Source organism: Trichosurus vulpecula, chromosome X, assembly GCF_011100635.1.
Source record: "Trichosurus vulpecula isolate mTriVul1 chromosome X, mTriVul1.pri, whole genome shotgun sequence".
NCBI lineage: Eukaryota > Metazoa > Chordata > Mammalia > Diprotodontia > Phalangeridae > Trichosurus > Trichosurus vulpecula.
Window position 1 is genome coordinate 29,773,188 of NC_050582.1, and position 11,439 is coordinate 29,784,626.

The 11,439-nt window shown below is 41.7% G+C and overlaps 1 pseudogene; it reads left to right on the forward strand.

Annotated features, from left to right (window-relative positions):
- The first annotated feature begins 450 nt into the window (after positions 1-450).
- Positions 451-1,096, forward strand: LOC118832490 (annotated as a pseudogene).
- The last annotated feature ends 10,343 nt before the right edge of the window (positions 1,097-11,439 follow it).

An 11,439-nucleotide genomic window follows, 5' to 3' on the forward strand; every position in this document is an offset into this window, starting at 1 on the left:
GAAAAGATTAAGAGAAAGCTTCCTGCTGAAGAGTGGCCCATTTATTTAGAAAATGCAGGAATGACATGAGCTCCAGAGCCCCAGTTGTTCTTTTATGTAGAAAGGCCACCAAGCTGAGCAGAGAGGGTTTGCCATACAAAGATGAACAAGGGATCAGGGTCTCACTTTCCCACTCTTACAACTGGTCTTCCATTTCACTTTTGTGTCTTCCTTTAATAGAGAGTATGCTAGGATCAGAGAGTCCCCTTCGGAGACAAGGGGGTGAGATGGGGTGTCCCAGCACTATAATTCAGGGCTGGCAATCTAGTTTGAACCTGGACTACTGTAGAGAAGTCCTACCAAACTTAAATAGAAATGGATCCCTGCAGGCTGCATATTGACATAGAAAACCACAAATTAACATTATCTATGTTGTAGTATATTTTTATTTATTTTCTTAAACACTGCCTGATGACATTAATATGGTTTGTTGGTCTGCAGGTGGGAGCATCTGTGGTCAGGCAGGGGTCAGTCACTTGTTCCCAGGCTCACTCTCTGGAGCCTATGAGCCAGTGTCTGAACCTGAGTGAACTTTATCTGTGGAAAAAGGGCATCCCCAGCTTGCACTAGCTCTTCCATCTGAAGAATCTGCCCTGCCTGAAGCTCTTGTCGCTGGTGAAGAACCTCTGCTGTGGCCCAGACCTGGGCATTACAGATGGACTATCTGCCCAGTCTGCAAAGGCTGGACAACCAAACTGTTAGCAAAGAAGAGGCGTCTCAGGCCTTGACTGAAGGCAATCATGACTGCTCCAGGCATGCAGGGTTCCGAGAACCATCATCCCAAGCTCTCCTGTGAGCTGAGAGTGACTGGCTCGACAACAGCAAGGAGGAAAACAATAAATTCTGGGAGCACCTCAGCATGAAGCCTCTTCCCAGGGACCAGTTTTCCTCCTTCTCCCCAAGAGCATCAGTCAGTAGCTGAAAGAAGAGGGAAAGTGTGCCTGGGAGCACTCTCCCATGTACCCAGTGTGAAGACAGGCCTGTGGGAGCCCCAGAGCTCCCCACCTATCCAGAGGCCAGACTTCTGGCAACATTCTTCCTCCCACACCCCAAATAGCCTGAATGCTGACCTGATGATTGTGAAGGATCTAGACACAGAGGGCCTGGGAATTGCCACATACTCCAGGTCCTTTGGAAACCGGAGCTTCAGGAGGAGCAGTAGGGCCCTGGGCTGCTGTGTCTGCCTGAAGGTCATCTTGGGCTTGTGGCCCCCATCCCAACCCCAGCTGAGCCAGGAGGGGCTGGGGCTGAATTTAGGCATCCCAGCAACACCTTCTCCCTGGGACAGACCTGTGCCTGGAGGCCTCTGGACAAGTATAATGAGGGTTTGGCCTGCGTGTTCAGTCCGCCCAGTCTGCCACATAGCTGCTCATCACTCGGGTGGCCAGCATCTGTGAGCTGACCACGTCATTGACCACCTGACCCTCCTGTGGCTGTGCTACTCTTGTTCCTCTGGCCCAGCGAATTCGACACCTTTGATTAAGAGTACCCATGCACTTCTAAGTGAAGCCAGCTTCAGAAGTGATCTGGTCCTTAGAGAAATATCTTGGACAACGAAAAGAGAAGTCCAGGCTGAACCTTCCAGGATCGCATGGGACCCTTAAGGACTTCCCAGCCTGGGGCTACAGGAGCCCAAAACCACACTTGCCAGTGAGGTATGGAGGTTCATTTCATCCCATCTTATTTGTATTTAAGGCAAGAGTAGAGGTTGATTGAGCTGGGCTCTTTAGTAGAGACCAAGATGATTCTGCTCAGGGTGGCCGAGTCACACCCTGGGAGGAAGTCAAGATCAAGGTTCAGGACTACATTCCTGTAATTTCTAAGCAGTGAAAGAGGGCAACTTCCATGATTAGAAAATCTGGGGCAGAGAGACCAAGGGTTCTCTTTATGACCCTGACACTGGTTCCTTATGACCTACTACTATGCTCACTTTGCCACAGTGAACAGAATACGACTATATGATAACAGCTCCTAGAAAGCTTTCCTGAAAATTCTTGCTTTATTCTCTCTCTCTCTCTCTCTCTCTCTCTCTCTCTCTCTCTCTCTCTCTCTCTCTCTCTCTGATGGTTTGCTGTAGTGTCCTAATATTCAGATTCAGGGTGGGGCAATCATTGTCCTTCTACCTCCCTTTGCATTCCTCTGCCAGCCTCCACCCCGAATGGCACAGCCACACCTAGGACCTTCACTCCCAGAGTCTCTTTGTTGTGGCACCCCTCTCTCAGGCCTCCCCTTTCCCTCCCAACTCCTTTGAAGTTTCAGTCTAGACTCTCCAGGAGATCAGCTGCCTCTGTCTTCCAGCATAACTTTATGAAGAGTTGGAATGTCTTTTATGTTGTCACCATGGTCCTAACCTACAACTAAACTTGTCCCAGGTGCCAAGATTCCTGATTATGGCTGTGGCCCTAACCTTTATCAGTTAGAATTCATTCTATTAGGTAGTTTTCAGAAGAAGAAATCAAAGTTATCTATAATCATATGAAAAAATGGTATAAATCACTATTAATTAGAGAAATGCAAATTAAAACAATTCTGAGGTACCACCTCATACCTATCAGATTGACTAACATGACAGAAAACAAAAAAGACAGATGTTGGAGGGGATGTGGGAAAACGGGGACACTAACGCATTGTTAGTGGAGTTCTGAATGGATCCAACCATTCCAGAGAGCAATTTAGAATTATGCCTAAAGAGCTACAAAATTGTGCATAATCTTTGACCCAGCAATACCACTTCTATGTCTGTATCCCAAAAAGATCAAAAATATTTCTAGCAGCTCTTTTTGTGGTGGCAAAGAATTGGAAATTGAGGAGATGCCTGTCAGTTGGGGAATGGCTGAACAAGTTGTGGTTTATGAATGTAATGGAACACTATTGTTCTATAAGCAATAATAAGCAGGCGGATTTCAGAAAAACCTGGAAAGACTTACATGAACTGGTGCTGAGTGAAGTGAGCAGAAGCAGGAGAACATTGTACGCAGTAACAGCAACACTGTGCGATGACCAACTCTGATAGACTTAGTTCTTCTCAGCAAAACAATGATCTAAGACAATTCTGAAGGACTTTTGATGAAAAAATGCTGCCCACTTCCAGAGAAAGAACCAATGGAGTCTGAATGCAGATTGAAGCATATTTTCTTTTAAACTTTATTTTTCTTGGGGATTTTTGGTCTGTTTTCTTTTGCAACATGGCTAATGTGGAAATATATTTTGCATGACTGTGAAAGTATAATCTATATCAAACTGCTTGCCTTCTGAAGGAGAGAGGGAGAAAATTTGGAACACAAAATGTTAGAAAAACGAATCTTAAAATTTTTGTTTACATGTAATTGAGAAAAAAATAAAAATAAACAATATAGAAAAGAATTCATTCTATTAGAAATTCGGTTGCTTCCAACCCCATCAGTAACCACAGTGAATGCTCTGTCACAGTACTGGCATGTATGGGCCACTCTGGCTACAGCATATGTGGACTCCACCAGACAGACCTGTTGCTATGTTAACGACACAGCTGGCTGCCATCACACACGAAAGCCCAGCTCGCTCCATTGTCAATGTCATCTCTCAGTACAAAGAGCCATGGTATGTTTAAATCAAAAGGCCCACTATGAATACTAACAGTCTGGGGAGAAAGACTTCCTTTCTACAGAATCCCAGATTTCGAGAGTTGGAAGGGACTTCAGTTACCGTCTAATCCAATCCATACTAAAAAGCATCCACGACGTTTTTGACAAGTGGTCATTCATTCTCTCCTTGAAGACGTCCAAAAAGGGAAAAGGAAGAAGCATTTATTAAGCGCCTATTAAGTGCCAGGAATTATGCTAAGTATTCTACAAATATCTCATTTAATCCTTACAACAACTCTGGGAGGTAAATGCTACTATTATCACTATTTTACAGTTGAAGAAACTGAGGCAGAAAGAAATTGTGACTTGCCCAGGGTCACAGAGCTAGTAAGTGTCTGAGGTCATATTTGAACACTGATTTTCCCAGCTCCAGGCCTAATGCTCTATCCATTGTGCGTGCCACCTAGCTGCATAGAGGGGAACTTACTACCTCTCAAGGCAGCAGCACATTCTGTTTGGAGGCAGTTCTAATTGGGACATCAAGCCCAGAGCTGAACACAGTATCCAAGATGAGGTCTGACAAGGGCAGAATGCAGGGGAACCTCCTGATTCCAGGAAGCTAGGCGTCTCTTAATGGATGTCTCTTAATACTTTTATTTTTTTTTTTTTAGCTTTTTTGGCTTAATATTTCTTTAGCTTTTTTTTTGGCTGCCACGTGACATTACTGACCCACATTGAGTTTTTGGTTAACTAAGCTCTCCAGATCTTTTTCAGAAAAAGTCTTGTCCAGCCAGGCCTCTTTCGTCTTCTAATTATGAAGTTGATCTTTTGTACCCAAGTACTTTTATCCTTACTGAATTTCGTCTGAATTTCATCTTAGTAGATTCTGCAATGCTCTCACCATAGGTGTGTATGACATTTCGTTAGGGTATGTACCTAGCAACTTAATTTTTTTTAAAGCAAACTTTTTTTTATTCATTACAAAGGACGTTATTTTTTTATCAGGCAAACAAAAACTCCCTTAAAACTTCAACTTAATTTAAAAAATTAACAACTAAACTTGGCTTTAAAAATGAGAGAAAACATCACTGCCTTGAGACGTTAGAGAGATCCTGGGTATTCCTGGCACACCCTGTATACACGTCTCTGTCTCTAGCCTGTCAGAATCGAAGGTGGCATCTAGTATGTTAATGGTACCTTCCAGCTCTGTGTCACCTTCAAATATGAGGGCTGTGCCATCTGTACCTTTATCCAAGCCATTCAAAAAGATGTTAAATGGGGTGGAGCCAAAAACTGACCCCTGGGGTACTCCACTGGAGACCTTATGTTATATAGACATTCAAACATTATTCTTTGAGACTGGCCATCCAACCAGTTCTGAATCAATTTAGCCAAATTATAGCTCAGTCCACATTTCTTTATCTTCTCCACAGAAGTAGCCTGAAATAGCTTATAAAAATCTTTGCTGAAACCTATGCAAACTACATCTATTACATTTCACCCAGCTACGAGTTTGGCAGTCCTGTCAAAAAAAGAAAATCAGTTGAGTCTGTAATGACCTGTTCTTGATGACTCTTCGCGATCACTACTTGCAGTTGTAGATGTTCCTCACCATTTCTTTACTGTCGGTAAGTGTGTGTTAAGTATTTACTACGTGGCAGGCGTCTGCCCTTCTTTTGGTATCCAAGAATATTGTTCATCTGGGCCAGGTGACTTGAACTCATCAAAGATAACTCGATGCTCCCCTACTATTCTCTTTCTCATTAGTGGGTATCAACTCCCAGTTACTCCTTTTTGTTCCGTCATTTCTAGTACAAAGGTCATTCTTTCTCCTCAGCCAAGAAAACGGAAGCAGTAAGCATTAGGCAGTTCAGTCATCTCTCCCAGTTGTCAGATATCAATATCCCAGCAATGCCAAGCAAAAGGCCTATCCCTCTGCTGACCCTCCTTTTTTGCTCAACGTGGCCATTCCCTTTTTGCTGTCCTTATCTCTTCTGTCACCAGCCTCAGCTCATTCTGACCTTAACCGCTCCTGACTTTGCCCCACTCATATTCGTTCTCAATTGCCTGGTCTTTCTAGCATCCAATGCACATTTCTTTGGTTAAAGAGCTCTCTATATATCCACATTTCTCTCTTCCCCTAGAGGATTTTAGTCTATGGGATCCTATCTGTTCCCTAAACCCTTTGAAATCTGCTTTCCCAAAATCGAATATAAGTGTCTAACTATGCCCAGCTCTCTTCTCTCTCAATATCACAAACTCCAAGCAGTAGTGGTCACTTCTCCACTGGGTTCCTGTCATTTCTGCCCCCACAACCAGTTCTGCCCTATTGGTAAGAATCAGATCTAGAGCAGAATTTTCTCCCTCTTCTTCCCCTGCACCTTTTGAAAGATAAAATTATCACTAAAGCGCACCTTGTAAAAGGTGCTTTGAGAGCCTCCAGTGAAACAGGCTAGTATACTTGTAAAGGTCAGTGAGGAGGGAGGCTTAGCAATTCTCTTTTTGGAATTTCCTTTTAGACAGGATAGATTACCCATGCTAATAAAAAAAAAATCCAGCCTCATTCCAAGTGGTAGCAGGATTGAATGCTGGGCATTGGGAGGAATTGGTGGGGGTGGGGTGTTGCTCCGCGCTAGTCTACATGCCTTAAAAGAGCAGGGTGATTGCCAGAGAAACCATTGGGATGTCTGGGGGAGCAGGTGTCCTATGGGGGTGGGGATGGAGAGAGTGCCAGAATAAGAACAACTACCACCACCAGGGCAGCTTACATTTGGATAAAGTTGTAAGGCTTGGAAACCGCTTTACTCCTTATAGCCCTGAAATTGGTAGTATAAGTATTTTTATTTTCTCTTTTGGGCGGGGGGGGGGAGGAAGGATCCAGACTCACAATTTCATAAATGTGGGAAACTCCCAATATAGAAATTCCCTCTACTGATCCAGGTTGCCAACTTATCGTTAAATTATAGTGTTATAGAGATTTTCCTGGAGTGCTGAGAATTTAAGCATTTTATCCAGGATTTACTGGGTGACAGAAAGAAGACTTCAACCCAGGTCTTCCTAACAATAAAATCAACCCTCTCCATGACAGGGGAGGCATTCACTATGTAGGTGGGCTCAGTGGATGGAGGTGATAAGCATCTCAGAACTGGCCCATGGGGAAGGTATGGTGAGTGACCTACTGAGCGGGGGAGAGAATTGGTATTACTTATTTAAGCATTTTAAATGGTGGCTGGAATTGGGTGGGCTGGAGGAGACTAAGGAATATAATCTTGCCCCAACCCCAAAAAGGTCTAAGCCTACCCCTGGATATCTGGGTGGAAGGTGGAGGAAGAAGGGATTATGTTTCTTCAGAGAATATCACCTTGAGTTGATGTTCAGTAGGATAAACTGTTGCCTGGCCTGATACTACCTACCTAAGTACTTATGCATCTTCATGACTCAGATAAGCACCCATTTAGTGTGGCAAAGTAGGTGCTGCCCCTACCATTATCTGCCAGGGTTCCATGATATAGGCATATCAGAGCAAATAGAAAATAACTCATAAGGTCTTGTCAAGGACATAGCTGTCACCAACTGTCAAAAAGAGTCATTAACACTTAGCCCTTTGGTGTATTTCGGGTATTTTGTCTTGTGGGTCTGCCAAATGTTATTTCTTTTTAAAACATTTTTATTTTTCTCTATTACATGTAAAAACAATTATTTACATTTTTTATTTTTCTCAATTACATGTAAACAATAAATTTTAACATTTTCAAAAAACATTTGAGTTTCAAATTCTTCCTCCCTTCCCTCCCCCTCCTTGAGAAGGCAAGCAGTTTGATATGGCTTATACATGTGCAATCACTCAAAACATATTTCCATATTAGCCATGTTGCAAAAGAAAACAGAGAAAAAACCCAAGACAAGTAAAGCACGTTAAAAAAGTATGTTTCTAGGCCACGCTAATATAATAAATATGACAATTCAACCTAAATTAATTTACTTATTCAGTGCCATACCAATCAAACTACCAAAAATTATTTTATAGAGCTGGATAAAACAGTAACAAAATTCATCTGGAAGAACAAAAGGTCCAGAATATCAAGAGAATTAATGAAAAGAAATACTAAGGAAGGTAGCCTAGCCATAGTAGATATTAAACTGTATTATAAAGCAGCAGTCATCAAAGCTACTTGGTACTGGCTAAGAAATAGAGTGGTGGATCAGTGGAATAGGTTAGGTACACAAGACACAATAGTTAATGACTATAGCAATCTACACTTTGATAAAACCAAAGAGTCCAGCTTCTGGGTTAACAATTCACTATTTCACAAAAACTGCTGGGAATATTGGAAAATAGTATGGCAGAAACTGGGCATAGACCAATATCTTACATCGTATACCAAAATAAAGTCAAAATGGGTTCACAATTTGTATATAAAGGCTGATACTATAAGCAGTTTGGGAGAACAAGGAATAGGTTACCTGTCAGATTTATGGAGAAGGGAAGAATTCATGACCAAACGAGAGATAGAGAGCATTACGAAATGCAAAATGGATAATTTTGATTATGTTAAATTGAAAAGTTTTTGCACAAACAAAGCCAATGTAACAAAGATTAGGAGGGAAGCAGAAAATTGGGAAAGAATTTTTGCAACCAGTATCTTTGATAAAGTCCTCATCTCTAAAATATACAGGGAACTGAGTCAAATTTATAGGAATACAAGTCATTCTCCAATTGATAAATGGTCAAAGGATATGAACAGGCAGTTTTCAGAGGAAGAAATTAAAGATATCTATAGTTATATGAAAAAATGCTCTAAATCACTATTGATTAGAGAAATGCAAATCAAAACAACTCTTAGGTACCACATCTCTCCTGTCAGATTGGCTAACATGACAAAACAGGAAAATGATAAATGCTGGAGAAGATGTGGGAAAATTGGAACACTGTTACATTGTTGGTGGAGTTGTGAACTGATCTAGCCATTCTGGAGAGCAATTTGGAACTATGCCCAAAGGGCTATAAAACTGTACACACCCTTTGACCCAGCAATACCACTTCTAGGGTTGTATCTCAAAGCATCACACAAGTGGGAAATGGACCCATATGTACAAAAATATTTATAGCAGCTCTTTTTGTGGTGGCGAAGAATTGGAAATCAATGGGATGCCCATCAATTGGGGAATGGCTAAACAAGTTGTGGTATATGAATGTAATGGAATGCTGTTGTGCTATAAGAAATGTGGAGCAGATGGACTTCATAATAACCTGGAAAGACTTATGTTATCTGACTCTGAGTGAGGGGAGCAGAACCAGGAGAACATTATACACAATTACAGACACAAGGTATCTGTGATGACTAACTTTGATAGACTTGGCTCTTCTCGGCAATACAAGGTTCTAAGACAACTCCAAAAGTCTCATGATGGAAAAAGCGATCCACATTCAGAGAAAGAATTATGGAGTCTGAATACAGATTGAGGAAAACTATTTGCTCTCTTTTTTTCTTCTTTTTTGGTTTTGTTTCTTCTTTCTCATGGTTCATTCCATTGGTTATAATTTTTCTTTACAACTAGACAATTGTGTAAGTTTAATATGAAGGTATATGCAGAACCTATATCGGATTACATGCCTTCTTAGGGGGGAGGAGAGGGAGGGAGAGAAAATTTGGAACTCAAAAACTCGTGGAACTGAGTGTTGTAAACTAAAAATAAATTTTTTTTAAAAAAAGTATGTTTCGATTTGCATTCAGACTCTATCAGTTCTTTCTCTGGAGGTGGACAGTATTTTTCATTGTGAGTCCTTTCGAATTGTCTTGGATCATTGTATTGCTGAGAATGCCTAAGTCATTCACAGTTGATTATTATACAGTATTGCTGGTACTGTGTACACTGTCCTCCTGGTTTTGCTCACTTCACTTTGCATTAGTTCCTATAAATCTTCCCATGTTTTTCTGAAAGCATTTTGCTCATCATTTCTTATAGCACAATTGTATTCCATCAAAATCATAGACCACAACATGTTCAGCCATTCCCCAATTGATGGACATGCCCTCAATTTCCAATTTTTTGCCACAATAAAAAGAGCTGCTAGAAATATTTTGTACATATTGATCATTTTCCTTTGATCTCTTTGGGATATAAATGGACCTTAGTAGTGGTATTGCTGAATCAAAGGGTATGCATAGTTTTTTGGGGGCATAGTTTCAAATTGCTCTCCGGAATGGTTAGATCAGTTTAGAACTTCACTAACAATGCATTAATGTCTCAATTTTTCCACATCCCCTCCATCATTTGTCACTTTTGTTTTCTCTCATATTGGCCAATCTGATAGGTATGAGGTGGTACTTCAGAATTGTTTTAATTTTGCATTTATCTAATCAATAGTGATTTAGAGCATTTTTTCCATGTAACTATAGATAGCTTTGATTTCTTCTTGTGAAAACTGCCTGTTCCTATCATTTGACCATTTATCAATTGGGGAATGACTTGTGTTCTTAGAAAAGAGATAGCATACAAGCAACTATATACAAACAAGAAATACAATATACAATACATTGGAGTTTATCAACAGAGGAAAGGCATTAGAAATAAGGGGGATGGGAAGGGCTTTCTGAAGGAGGAGGGATTTTAGCTGGTACTTGAAGGAAGCCAGGACACAGAGATGAGGAGTGAGAGTGTTCCAGGCACGTGGGACAACCAATGAAAATATCTGGAGTCAGGAGATGAGAGTTTCTCAGGGGAGGAACAGTAAGTAGACAGTGTCACTGGAGGATACATGGAGGGGTGGGAATGTAAGGTGTAAGAAGACTGGGAAGTTAAGGAAAGGCAGGTTATGAAGGGCCTTGAATGCCAGATAGGATTTTCTGTCAACCAATAAACTTATTAAGCACCTGTCGTGTGTGCCAGGCATTGTGCTGAGAACAAGTGATACTAAGAAAGGCAAAAGACAGTCAATGAGCTCCCAATCTAACAGCGGAGACAACATGTAAACATATGTACCAACAAGCTATATACAGGATATATAGGAAATACCAAGGGAAGGCACTAGAATTGGTTCATTTGATCCTGGAGGTGATAGGGAGTCACTGACTGGAGTATAAACTCCGGTGGGAGGGTGTCATGATTAGGCCTGTGCTTAAGATTGCTTTGGCAGCTGAGTGGAGGAAGATAAACAGGATTGGGGAGAGACTTGAGGCAGTGAGACCTGCTAGCAGGATAGTACAATAGTACAAGAGTGAAGTGATGAGGGTGGTGGCAGTATAGGAGGGAAGGGGACATAGATGAGAGATGTGATGGAGGTAAAGTCAATAGGCCTTGGCAATAGATTGGATACAGCGGGTCAGAGAGAGTGAGAGATCAAAGATGATGTCCAGGTTGTGAGTTTAGGTGACCGTTGGTGGTAAAAGGGAAGTGAGTAAGCGTGGGTGGGTTTGGGGCAGGGTGGGGACCTTCAACCTCAAGGCCACATGTGACTCTCTAGGTCCTCAAGTGTAGCCCTTTGACTGAATCCCTCTAGGTCCTCAATCAAAGGGCTGCACTTGAGGACCTAGAGGGCCACATGTGGCCTTGAGGCCACAGGTTCCCCATCCCTGGGGGGATAAGTTAATAAATTAAGTTTTGGATATGTTGGGTTTAAGGTCTTCTTGGACATTCAGTTCAAGACGTCCAATAAATAGTTGGAAATGTGAGTGTGGAGGTCAGTAGGGAGGTCAGGGCTAGCTAAATAGATTTAAAAATCATCAGCATATTAATCTCAGGTTAAGAACCCTTGCTACAGACAGTCTTGGAGTAGGAGAGGGGCTGTTATTCTCATTAAGATTATTGGCAATGGTTATCGCCTTATTGGCCCTAT